The 12,192-nt window shown below is 41.5% G+C and overlaps 1 non-coding gene across 1 annotated transcript; it reads right to left on the reverse strand.

Moving 5' to 3' along the window:
- Positions 1-2,695: 2,695 nt before the first annotated feature.
- Positions 2,696-2,829, reverse strand: LOC116272253. The gene has a single exon (XR_004180977.1). It is a non-coding gene; the product is annotated as a small nucleolar RNA SNORA42/SNORA80 family (small nucleolar RNA).
- Positions 2,830-12,192: the final 9,363 nt, after the last annotated feature.

The following is a 12,192-nucleotide window of genomic DNA, read 5'->3' on the forward strand; positions in this document are numbered from 1 at the left end:
GTAAGAAGCTGTACAAGCCAGAAAAAAAAAAATGAAGTGATATCTTTAAAGAACTGAAGAGAAAAAAACCTTCTCAATCAAGAATTTTGTACCCAGAAAAAAAAAATCTCAAGAATGAAGGCAAGATAATGACTTTTTAAGACAAACAAGATCTAGGAGAATTAATTTAAGGCAGACTTGGTTCTATAAGAAATGTTAAATTGTAAGTTCTTTATGTAAAAGGAATATGATAACCAAATTGAAACTTGAATATAATCAACGAATGGAAGAGCACAAAAAAAGCAAACATTAAGATAAATATAAGAGACATTCTACTTGTTGATTGCATTGTGAGATACCTGGCTAACTAAAGATAAAAATCATAACAATGCATTGTACAGTTTGTAAGATAAAATAAAATATGTGACAAAAACAGCACAAAATAATTGGAAGGAGAGATTGTAAATATACTGTTGTTTCTTATACTACATATGAACTGGTATAATACTGTTGAAAGAAACATATGATAAGATAAAAATGTATATTAGCTACCCAAGGCCAACCACTGAAAAAGTTAAAAAGGAGTATAACTAAATGAACTAACAATAGATAAAAAATGAAATCAAAGAAATAACTAATACAACTGAAGGCAGGAAAAGAACAAATCAACCAAAGGAAACTAATAGCAATGTGGTAATGTAAAGCCAACCACATCAATAATTAATGTTAAATGACCTAGGACATCTGTTTTTAACCAAGACAGAATAGTAGTGACCACATTTACGCTCCTTCCAGAAACCAGGAAACTGGACAAAATATGCAAAATGATGATTTTCAGGACCCTGAACATTAGTCAACAAAGGATAGTGATTCCTGAGAGACAGAGAACAAAGTGAGACCCATGATTGCCCAGGTATAGTCCTTTGGGAGAGTTCCTGGCTCTGGTTCAGGGAAAGCAAACCCAGGAAAAGCCTAGGATACTATCTGATGAGGAGACAGAGCTGAGAGTCCAGGGAAACTAAGGTAGCTAGAGTTTTCAGTAGACAGTACCAGAAAATCAACAACTGCAGAGGGAGAACACTGAGATCTGCAGAGGGTCCCTCACAAGTATTCTACAGGGTACTGATCAGTGTACAGGTGTGAGGAAACAATCTGAGACTGATGAAGGATTGGAGGAAACAGTACATGGCATTCACAGTGACTAGGAATAGTGCCTAATCCTACCAGCCAGGCTGGAAAACCTCACAATTCAGGGGGTATTGGGTAGAGTACTCCAAAAGATCTTCCTCAGTGTTTAGAAATAATGAGCTGTAGGCTAAATATGAGTCAGGTCCCACCTAACATATCTTAAAAGCAATACCTGAAAGGATCTAACTGTGTCCAAGTAACTTAACTGCATCCCTGAACAAAGCTCAAGAACATTTATAGAAATATAAAAATATCCAGCACACAAGGTAAAATTAACAATGTCTAGCATCTAGTAAAAAATTACTGAACATGAAAAGCAGGAAAATATTAACTAAAATAAGGGGGTAAATAAATGATCTGAAAATGGCACAGAATTCATAGTGATGTTAAATTTAGCAGACAAAGGCATTAAAATAGTTATTTCAAAAAATCAAGTAAAAACATGGATGAGATATAAAAGAAACCAAAATAAAACTTACTTTAAGGATAAAAATTACAGTGTCTGAAATTTTAAAAAAAACAAACATTGAATGGGATTAACAACTGATTAGATATTGCAGAAGATGGATAAACTTGCTGGTGATTAATACTTTCAGATTTTTTAAGTCTAAAAATTTATTTACTTTACCTTCATTTTTGAAAGATATTTTCAATGGATATAAAAGTGTATCATACAGAATGCTAAACTGACATTTTTTTCTTTCAGTACTTTAAAGATGTTACTCCATTGTCTTCATGCTGGCATTGTTTCTGAAGATGAATTTGCTGTTATTCTTCTCTTAGTTCTTCTGTATTTAATGTCTCCATTCCCTGTGCCCCTCATCCCCCAGATGTTTTTCCCTTTGTTACTATCTTTGAGCAATTTGATGCTGATTGATTTGGGTGTCATTTTCTTCATGTTTCATGGAGTTTCTTGAATCTGAGAGTTTATCATTTTCATGACATTTGAAAAGTTAGGAGCCATTATTTCTTCATGTATTTTTTCTATCCCCTTCCTGGGAAATCCCTAGTACCTGTATATTATACCCATGACTTACTGATGCCCTGTTCACTTTTTAAATTTTTTCTATGTTTCTTTTTTTGAGACATAGCCTCGCTCTGTCACCCAGGCTGGAGTGCAGTGGCATGATCTTGGCTCACTGCAACCTCTGCCTCCCATGTTCAAGCAATTCTCCTGCCTCAGCCTCCTGAGTAGCTGAGATTACAGGCACTCACCACCACAGTCAGCTAATTTTTGTATTTTTAGTAGAGATGGGCTTTCACCATGTTGGCTGGGTTGGTCTCGAATTCCTGACCTTGTGATCTGCCCACCTCAGCCTCCCAAAGTGCTGGGATTACAGGTGTGAACCACCATGACTGGCCTTCCCTCTGTGTTTCATTTTGGATACTTTCTATTGCTATGTCCTCAAGTTTATTAATTTTTTTCTGCAATGTCTTACCTTTTGTTAACCTACCCAGTGTAATTTTTATTTCAGAAATTATAACTTTCACCTCTAGAAGCTCAACTTGAATGTTTTTGCTTGTTTGACAATGGGCAACTCCCTTCAGTACTCACAGTCCATGGGAAGGTGGGTGGGCAATCGTTCAAGGCTGAAGTTTACACTGGCTTGGGTACGCTATAAAGCCCACAGAGAAGGGCCCCCAATGAACCCATTACCATGCTCTTGGGTTCATTTTACGTCTTTCATTTCTCTACTTAACATGTTTAATCTTTCACCTATATTTCTGAACATATGAGATACAATTTAAGATGACCATTTTGATGCTGTTTTTCTACTTCCATCATCTATGTCAGTTCTGTGAGTTTCAATTGATATATCGTCCTCCCTGTTATGGCTCACTTTCTCCTATATACTTCTTTATAGGTTGGTAATTTTTATAGGATCTCAGTCATTGTACATTTGCTTTATTGGGTGATCGATATTTGTGAATTTCATAAACATTCTTGAACTTTGTTCTGTATTACAGAGTTATTAGAAGAGTTTGACACTTTCAGGTCTTGCTTCTAAGCTTTCTTTGGCACAACCTGAGCAATGTTTCAACTAGGGGGCTTTTTGTCCCACTACTGAGGCAATACTTTTCTGATTACACTAGCCAGTGCTCCATAAACTGAGGTTTTCCAGCCTGGCTGGTCATAACAGGCACTATTTACATTCCTGTATGAGTTCCAGGTACTGTTCTCTCTTATCCATTCAGAGGATTTTCTCCTCACACACCTGCACTCAATAGGACTCGGTTGAATGCTTGAGGGGATTTGCTATGGATTTCTAGGGTTTTCTGTCTCTGCAGCCCTCTCATCTCGGTTACTCTGTCCTGCAAACTCTAGTCTCCTTGGCCTCCTTGAAATCCAAGGCCTCCCTCTTCAAGACAAGGAGATCAATAGTCTCTGCCTGGGTTTCCTCTCCCTGTACAACCTAAAAAATCCCTCTAGACAGCAAGCTGTGACAACTGTAGGAAAAACCTAATTTGTTTCCCGTCTCTCAAGAATCATGGTCTTTTGTTACCTGATGTCCAATTTCTTGAATCCTGTTGTTTCCTATGTTTTGTCCTAATTCATAGTTATTTCAGGTGGGAGAATAAATCTGGCCCTGTTAGTCTATCATGGCCCTCATGTTTTTTAAAAAAACATTTAAAACAAAGTACATGTTTGAAGACTGTATTGTTAAACTCAAAAACATAAAAATATTAAGATCCAAACTTAAAGTCATTGTAATCAAAATGAAAAAAATTTGTTATAGTCTGTAATTTGTAATTTATTTGTATTTCATATTTTCACCTGGGAGGGGAAGAAACCAACAAATAATGCTGCAGAGGAATTTTTTTTTTTTTTTTTAAGAAAGGGATAGGTAGAAAAGTGGTGGTGAGGATTGGACAGTGATCATTAATCAGGGAAAGAAAAGGGAATAAAAAAACAACAAAAAGAAATCTGCTGGGCATGGTGGCTCATGCTTGTAATCCCAGCACTTTGGGAGGCCAAGGAGAGTGGATCACCCGAAGTCAGGAGTTTGAGACCAGCCTGGCCCACACAGTAAAACCCCATCTCTACTAAAAATACAAAAAATTAACTGAGTGTGTTGGCAGGCACCTGCAATCCCAGCTACTTGGGAGGCTGAGGCAGGAGAATCACTTGAACCTGGGATACGGAGGTTGTAGTCAGTCAAGATCATGCCACTGCACTCCAGCCTCGGCAACAAGAGCAAAACTCCACTTCAAAAAAAAAAAGAAAGAAAAGAGAAAAGAAATCTGATGGGCATGGTGGCACACACCTGTAGTCATAGCTACTTGAGAGGCTGATGGGGAGAAATTTGAACCAACCTGGGCAACATAGCAAGACTCCATCTCTTTCAAAAAAACACAAAAGAAAGAAAGAGAGAGAGAGAAAGAAAAAGAAAGAGAGAGAGAAAGAAAGAAAGAAAGAAAGAAAGAAAGAAAGAAAGAAAGAAAGAAAGAAAGAAAGAAAGAAAGAAAGAAAGAAAGAAAGAAGGAAAGAAAGGAAGGAGGGAGGGAAGAGTAGGGAAGGGAAGGGAAGGGAGGGGAGGGGAGGGGAGGGGAGGGGAGGGGAGGGGAGGGAAGGGAAGGGAAGGGAAGGGAAGGGAGAAGAAAAGAGATTTGTCTTAGTTATCTACAAACAGTGTGGTAGGAAATTCCTGAGCTGAGAACCAGAAGACCTGAGTTTAGCCTGTCTTGCGACATCGGTAAAGTTATTTAACCTACTTGATTTTGGAAATTACCATTAAATAAGTAATAGATAAAAAATGACTATTACAATGCCTGACACGTTGTAAAAACACAATAAATATTAATTGCTTCTGTCTGTTCATTTATATAGTTCACATATCAGGAAAGATTGAATACAAACCCTTTTTTAAAATGTAGGTTTTATGGGGCCAGGCACAGTGGCTCATGCCTACAATCCCAACACTTAGGGAGGCCAAGGCAGGCAGATCACCTGAGGTCAAGAGTTCAAAACCAGCCTGGCCAACTTGGTGAAACCCGTGTCTATTAAAAATACAAAAATTAGCTGGGTGTGGTGGCACATCCCTATAATCCCAGCTACTTGGGAGGCTAAGGGCAGAAGAATTGCTTGAACCTGAGAGGCAGAGGTTGCAGTAAGCTGAGATCACGCCACTGTACTCCAGCCTGGGCAACAGAGTGAGACTCGTCTTTAAAAAAAAAAAAAAAAAAAAGAAAGTAGGTTTTATTATACTGGGGAATGGTGAGGTCAACAGATCAGGAGACAATTGCCATTGAAAAGACAGTTGGTTCCTCATAGTTCCTAAGGGGAGAACGCATGCCATGCTGTGCAAGGCCACACAGGGACGCACCACAGTTGGCCGGGAGGCAGACAGAGCAGGCAGGAAACATGAACAAGAGCTTCTATTGTGGTTGCTATGGGAAGAAACAGGCCAAGCAGGGTAAATAGGTGTAGGATTGGCTAGTTTAAATAACGTCAGCAGGCTCTGGGGTATAAGGACAGTCTCTATTCGTCTGGTACCTGACCCTGGAATGATTTGGGCAGGGGGATAATGGCCCAGTATCTGACCCCTGCAAGAGCTCAATAAAAGAGTTGGTTGGGGTACAGGGTCTGGATTGATTCCTTTGCGCACAACAAGGATGCTTATGGGTGAGCCTTTACTATCACTAGGAACTAACTAGCCCTGGGAAGCAGGACTCCAGATGTCAAAGCATCAGAAATCCAGAAAATAAATACGCATGATTAATACAAAGCCTGACTGCTAAGATGGGTTAACTGTGTTGTCCTCCTATGCCCAGACCTAGCCCTCCCCTCTGTAGCTCCCATGGAGACCACTTGTAACTCAGAAGGGGGAGTGGACTGCTTGCAGACCAGGAGCCAAGGCCTTCCTTGCATGCCTGCATTTCCTCCACAGCCAGAAGGAGTCTGAGCTTGGGGCAGAAGCTCTGGAGGCTGGTTCGCCCTGGGGAAATAATGCCACCTGGTATCAGTCCAAATAATTAGTTCAACACTGTATGTGGTGTGTTATTCAAGTGTTTCTCATAAATAGTTAATGAATTACTGACGATGATGCCACAGATGAAATAAACATTAGAGAAGAAACTTCTGGGTCTCTAGAAGGTGGTATTAGCGTGGAGCAGCTCTGCCCATGACTGGCCCTGAGTGTGATCCTTTGCACTGCTCCGGCAAGTGGAATCATCTGGGGAGCACCCAGTAGCCCTGAGGCCACATGCACTGACTGGTGTTTCTTTATCAGACTCTCTTTCTCTCCGCTTGACTTGTATCCTTTTCAATGATAACAAGGCTGCCAAAGTGAGGGGTTGGCTATAGTCTTGGCAAGATCCCACTTTTGCAACCTGAGATCTCTATCTCACATTGGGTCCCTCCCAACCCCCAAGGTAACACTAGCCACTGGGCCTGGGAGTGGGCCTGCCTGCCAGGGCCTGCAGAGAAGCCTGGAGGGACACCAGTGGCCAGTGTTCCTGGGAGTTACTGCCCTTGGTCCGCAGACCATGACTGCTTGCTTAGGCTCCCGTGGGCCAGTGGCTTTGCACAGAACAAGCTTGTTTCCTGTTTATATACTATACTTTCAAACCCAGGCAAGGCTATTTAGTAGAAAATCCCACCATTCAACTGCTTTTTCAAGTTTGCTCTTGGACATCACACCCTCACCTCAAACTCAGCCCATCAAAGATAAAAATTCTTGGACACAGAAGAGCCGTTAGAGACTGCTATGTCTAGGGCCACTGCAAGGAACCAATTTGGTCCCTTGGCAATTTTCTCAATTTGAAGGGCCCATTCATTCAAATTGTTTGCAAAAATTGGGGGGATGTGCAGTTTTTCAGTGGTTTCCATCCCATTGGCAATCAAATTCTCAAAGGGCCCTGAGAAGCCATCAGATACATGTCTTCTCCCAGCTGGCTCTATTTCCTGGCTGACTATCTCCTGCCTTCCTGATTCTGGCAGAGCTTTTTGCCTCCTACCTCATGGCAAATACTAAGACACTTTGACCTCCTGCACTCACCAGCGGTCTCACATCTGTACAAGGCTAGTCTTTCCACCTGTGCTCTCCATCACACATCTTCTTTGTCCCACAAGTTACCCCTTCTTAAATTTTGAACCCTTCTGGTTGCTTCTCCCTGGTCTATACAAAGGTTTCAGGGTTGCTCATATCAAAACAAAACAACAGCTCCTGCCACACTCCCTGTCTTATCTCTGCTTCACACGGTCTGTATTCCTCTACCCACTTCTTATTCTTTTCTCTACTGCATTGCCAGCTATATGGAATCTCTGAAACCTATAGTCACTATCACTAGCCTATCTTCTCCTGAGTTCTAAATCTGTACTGTTAGAAAGCAGTATAGTTTATGGATCAAAAATGAGGAATCTATGGTCAGCCAGTCTGGGTTCAAAGCCTGGCCCCACCAGTTAACAGCTGTTGATCTCAAGCAAGTTAAGCTTTCTGTGCTTGAGTTTTTCTCTTTGTAAAATCCGCCGACATCATCAGTTGTAGTGAGGAATAAAGAAGACATGAAATGCTCAGCACAGTGCCTGACACATAATGAATGATCAGTAATGTGAACTATTATTCTTTGCACCCGCACATCCTACAGGTCCCTTACACTCAACATGCCTAGAATTAAACTAACCTTTTCTCCTTGAGCTTCTTCCTCTGCCTGGTTCCCCATTTGTGATTGAGCTTTGCCTGTGAAGGCTGCATTAACTAAGGCCTACTGGCCTCTTTGGGCTTCCTATGGTCTCACCAGCCTCCCATTTGGTCTCCCTGCCTTTACTTTTCCCTCCCACCAAGCCACTCTCCACACTGCAGTCCAGATCGGCTCATCTTATCCCTCTCTATAAAAACCCAATGGCTCCCCATTGTCCACCAGATAAAATCTGAACTTTTTTTGTTTGGTTTTGGAAACAGTGTTTTACTCTGTTGCCCAGGCTGGAGGGCAGTGGTACAATCATAGCTCATTCTCACTGTAACCCCAAACTCTTGGGCTCAAGCAATCCTGCCACCTCAGCCTCCCTTGTAGCTGGGACTACAGGCATGAGCCACTATACCCAGCTAATTTTTTTTTTTTTTTTTTTTTAATTTCTGTAGAAACAGAGCCTCACTATGTTGCTCAGACTGGTCTCAAACTCCTGGGTTCAAGTGATCCTCCTGCCTTAGCCTCCCAAAGTGCTGGGATTATCAATGTGAGCCATTGCGACTGGCCAAAATCTAAACTTCTAAGCCTGCCATGCAGGGCCCTCTGAGCTTTGGCGCTGCTCCTGTTCCAGGCCCATCCCCACCCTCTCCCCCGTATCCCAGCCTGATCCTCCCTTATGCTCCCATGATGCCAAACTGCCAACAGGCACCCCACAGAGCCATCCTGCTTCAACACTCTGTACCTGCCTCTCCTTCCCCCAAAACACCCCCACATTCAGCACCTTGTTTCTTCAGGCCTGTGAAGTCCATTAGCACGGAAGCCACAAATGTGCTTTCCTGGACTTTTCTGTCACACTTCTGTGCCTTGGCCCAGAATGCTCCCTCCCCCTTGATCTGCCAAATACACCCTTTTCCTTCTGGTTCCAGAGTCACAACTAGGTGAAGCCATGCCACTTCTGCAGACTGAGCTAGGCCTTCTCTCTGTGCTCTCACAGTGCTCCCATCCTGCCTCTGGTCTCTGTCATAGCACTGGCACTATCAGCACTATGGTATTTGATAGCAAGACTTTATTTATGTAGCAGTCTCGCCCTGGAGTGTCTGAGCTCCTCCAGGAGAGTGCCGTATGCACCCTCACCCGACTTCTCCATGTTCTTTCCTGCTTTATTTTTCTCCTTAGCACTCATTACCATTGGACATACTACACATGATGCTCATTTGTCCATCTCTCCCCACTAAAATATGAACTCTCTGAATACAGAAGCTTTAGTTTGTTTTAATATATCCCCAGAGCCTAGAATAGTAACTGGTACACAGTGAGTGCTCAATACATGTTTGTTGAATTAATTGTTGAATCACTGGTCAATGTTACATCACCTAGTTGTGTATCTCTAGTAGCTAACATATTGTCTAGCACATAGTAGATACCAGAAGTAGATATCACAGAAGTCAGGTACTGCAGCGTGCACCTATAGTCCCAGAGGCTGAGGTGGGAAGATTGCTTGAGATCAGGAGTTTGAGTCCAGCCTGGGCAATACAGTGAGACTGTTTCTAAAAAATAAACTTAAATAAAAATGAAATTTTAAAACACTAGGAAAGAACATTTCAGGTTTATCTGTGGTGCCTGAGCACGTACTCTTAAGGAAAACAAACAAACAAAAAAAATCCAAACATTAGTGTTGGATTCCAGGTTCTCTACCTTCTAATCCTAGCCACTCAAATTTGAATCCTCTTTGTCTTAGCATAAGCCTTTATCTTGACCCTGACTGCCCTGCTCCCTGCCCTTGAGTAAATACCAGGCATTGCTTTTCCTCTCTCTGGTCCATACTCCAAACAGAAACATTGTCGAACCATTCTTCAACATGTACAGACTGAGTACCTGGGATCCAGCCACTGTCCTCCATCTATGCCTGTTCCATTTCTCTTTCCTCAAGGTGAGGACAAATTGACCCTCCCTTGGGAAGCTTTCCCTGACCATCCAGGCCTGTGTGACTCTCTCACTGGGCACTAATGACCCATACTGTAGCACCTCATCACTGGCATTATTAACCAGCAGACATAAAATAAACATGTAGATTTTACAGAAAATGCCCCTTTAAAGAATTGGCACTTTTTAACATTTCAAACATTTTGGATGGAAATTTTTCTGATATTTATTTTACATCTTCTCTGTCTTCTGAAATACAGTACTGTATACAGAAGGGCCATCTCGCCCTTTACAACGAAGGCACTGTGCGTCCCTAGCCATTATTCTGTGATGTGTAGTGTGCCAGGAGTGAAAGAGAAGGCCATGAGTTCTGGAATTAAACAATCCTCATAGTGATCCTCTTTGCAGTCCCTGGGGTCTTCCTGAGGTCATTGCCTGACTCTCTTTTTGATGTGTTGCTAATCTATAGTGAATCAGATAGTAAAGTTTATTAGAATTGTTAGTAAACTAAGTGTAAACAGTATCTAAGTGGGATATGAGGGATTCTCTTGTTTATCAACTCTCTCCACTTTAAGGCATAGACTTTGCAGTCTATTTTGTAGATCAGAGGCCTTTCTCACTTACCTCCTGATATTTGGGGTTTATTCATAATTCTTGAGGTTGGTTAAGTAACTTCTTTAAAAGAGTGTGCTTTTAATACATTTAGCATTTTATGTATTATCTTCTGTTAACAACCTTTATATGCATATATAAAAACTCTGTAATTAGATTGTTCTCTGGTTAAATTATTAACTTTCCAGGGGCCGAAAGTATTTTATAGTCATTTATTCATGTGTTAAGTATTTTAGAAAGTAACTACTATGTGAAAAGACCTGTGATAGAAAAAAGATAAATAAGACATAGTATTTACACATTATTGAGGAAACAAGACACAAATAACCAATACAAAGCAACAAGGTGAATGTAAAAAAATCAGAGTGCTATGGCAATTCAGATAGAAGAAACTGTCTTCTGGTTGGGAGACCTGGGAAAGGCTTCATGAAACAGGTGGCATTTGAATTGGGTCTTGATGAACAGGAAAAATTTCAGTGGCTAGCTGAGAAGAAAAAACAAACTCAGTTTCTTCTTACTGTACTCTCACAACATGGAATGCTTCTCTGACCACATGTGTAAGGGATTTTCCCAAAGACCAAGCAAGCAAGCAATTCTGCAGGAGACACCACTCGGGTATCTCTAATTCAAATCAATTCTGACACTATGGACTTGGAGAGTGTCAAGACCCACAGGCTGAGGGCTCAGCCTCCAAGAATGCCCCCACTTCGGCCAGTCGCAAGTCCAGGACTCTGGAACTTATGGCCAACTGGCTATAAATCAGGGTTCCCACAACACCCTCATCAGATTCAATTAATTTGTTACAGTGGATCACAGAACTCAGGGAAACATTTATGTTGTGATAAAGGATATTCGAAATAATACAAATCAACAGTCAGATGAAGAGACACACAGCAGGAGGTCTGGAAGGGTGGCACAAAGAAGTTTCCATCTTGGTGGACTTGGGCTCCACCATCCTCTAGACACATGGATATGTTCTTCTTTACTGTCCTGGAAGCTTCCATGTGTTTGCCTATCTGGTAGTTACCCAAACCCAGTCCTTTGGGGTTTTTATGGAAGCTTCATTATAGAGGCATGATTGATTAAATCACTGATCACTGTGATCAGCTTAACCTTCACCCCCCTCTCCTCTCAGCTGGTGTCTGCTGCAGAATTGATTGCTAGCTTGGTGTGTGGAGAAATACTCCTACAGTGGAATCTGAAAAGAACTCTATATTATGAGAGCACATTAGGAAGAAACTAAGTTTATTTTTTCTTCTCAGCTACCCACCAAAATTTTTCCTATCCACTGAGCCCCAGTTGAAAAGCCACCAGTTGCACAAAGCCTTCCGCAGGTCTCCCAAACAGAAAACAGTTTCTCCTGCTTGAATTCCCACAGCACTCAATTTGAATGTTCACCTTGTTGCTTCCTATTGGTTATTTGCATCCTATCTCCTCAATAATGTATAAATACCACAGGCAGAACCTTTCAACCCTGTGACTACAGGATTGGTTTCCCTGACAACCAGTGTCTCTCCCCCAATCCTACAAAGTGTTATCTAGGGACTTCCCAAAAATTGCCTCATTAACATAAGCTCAGGTGTGGGTGAAAAGCATTTGTTATAAATAACAAAAGACTGTCTTTCACCTTTATCACTCTAAAACTGTTTCCAGAGCTGCTTCAGGAATCAAGGACAAAAAGCCAAATACTTGAACAAAAGATATCCTTACTGCCCTAGTCACTTAGGAAATAAGAATCTCACAGGAGATGTGAGCCAGGAACCACCGTGGATGAAAACCAAAACATACATATCATTATATCACGGCATCATACCAAGATTTGGGAAAGCTGTGAGAATGAGAAGGGAGAAATATTTGTAT

The sequence above is a fragment of the Papio anubis genome, chromosome 1, assembly GCF_008728515.1.
Source record: "Papio anubis isolate 15944 chromosome 1, Panubis1.0, whole genome shotgun sequence".
Lineage (NCBI taxonomy): Eukaryota > Metazoa > Chordata > Mammalia > Primates > Cercopithecidae > Papio > Papio anubis.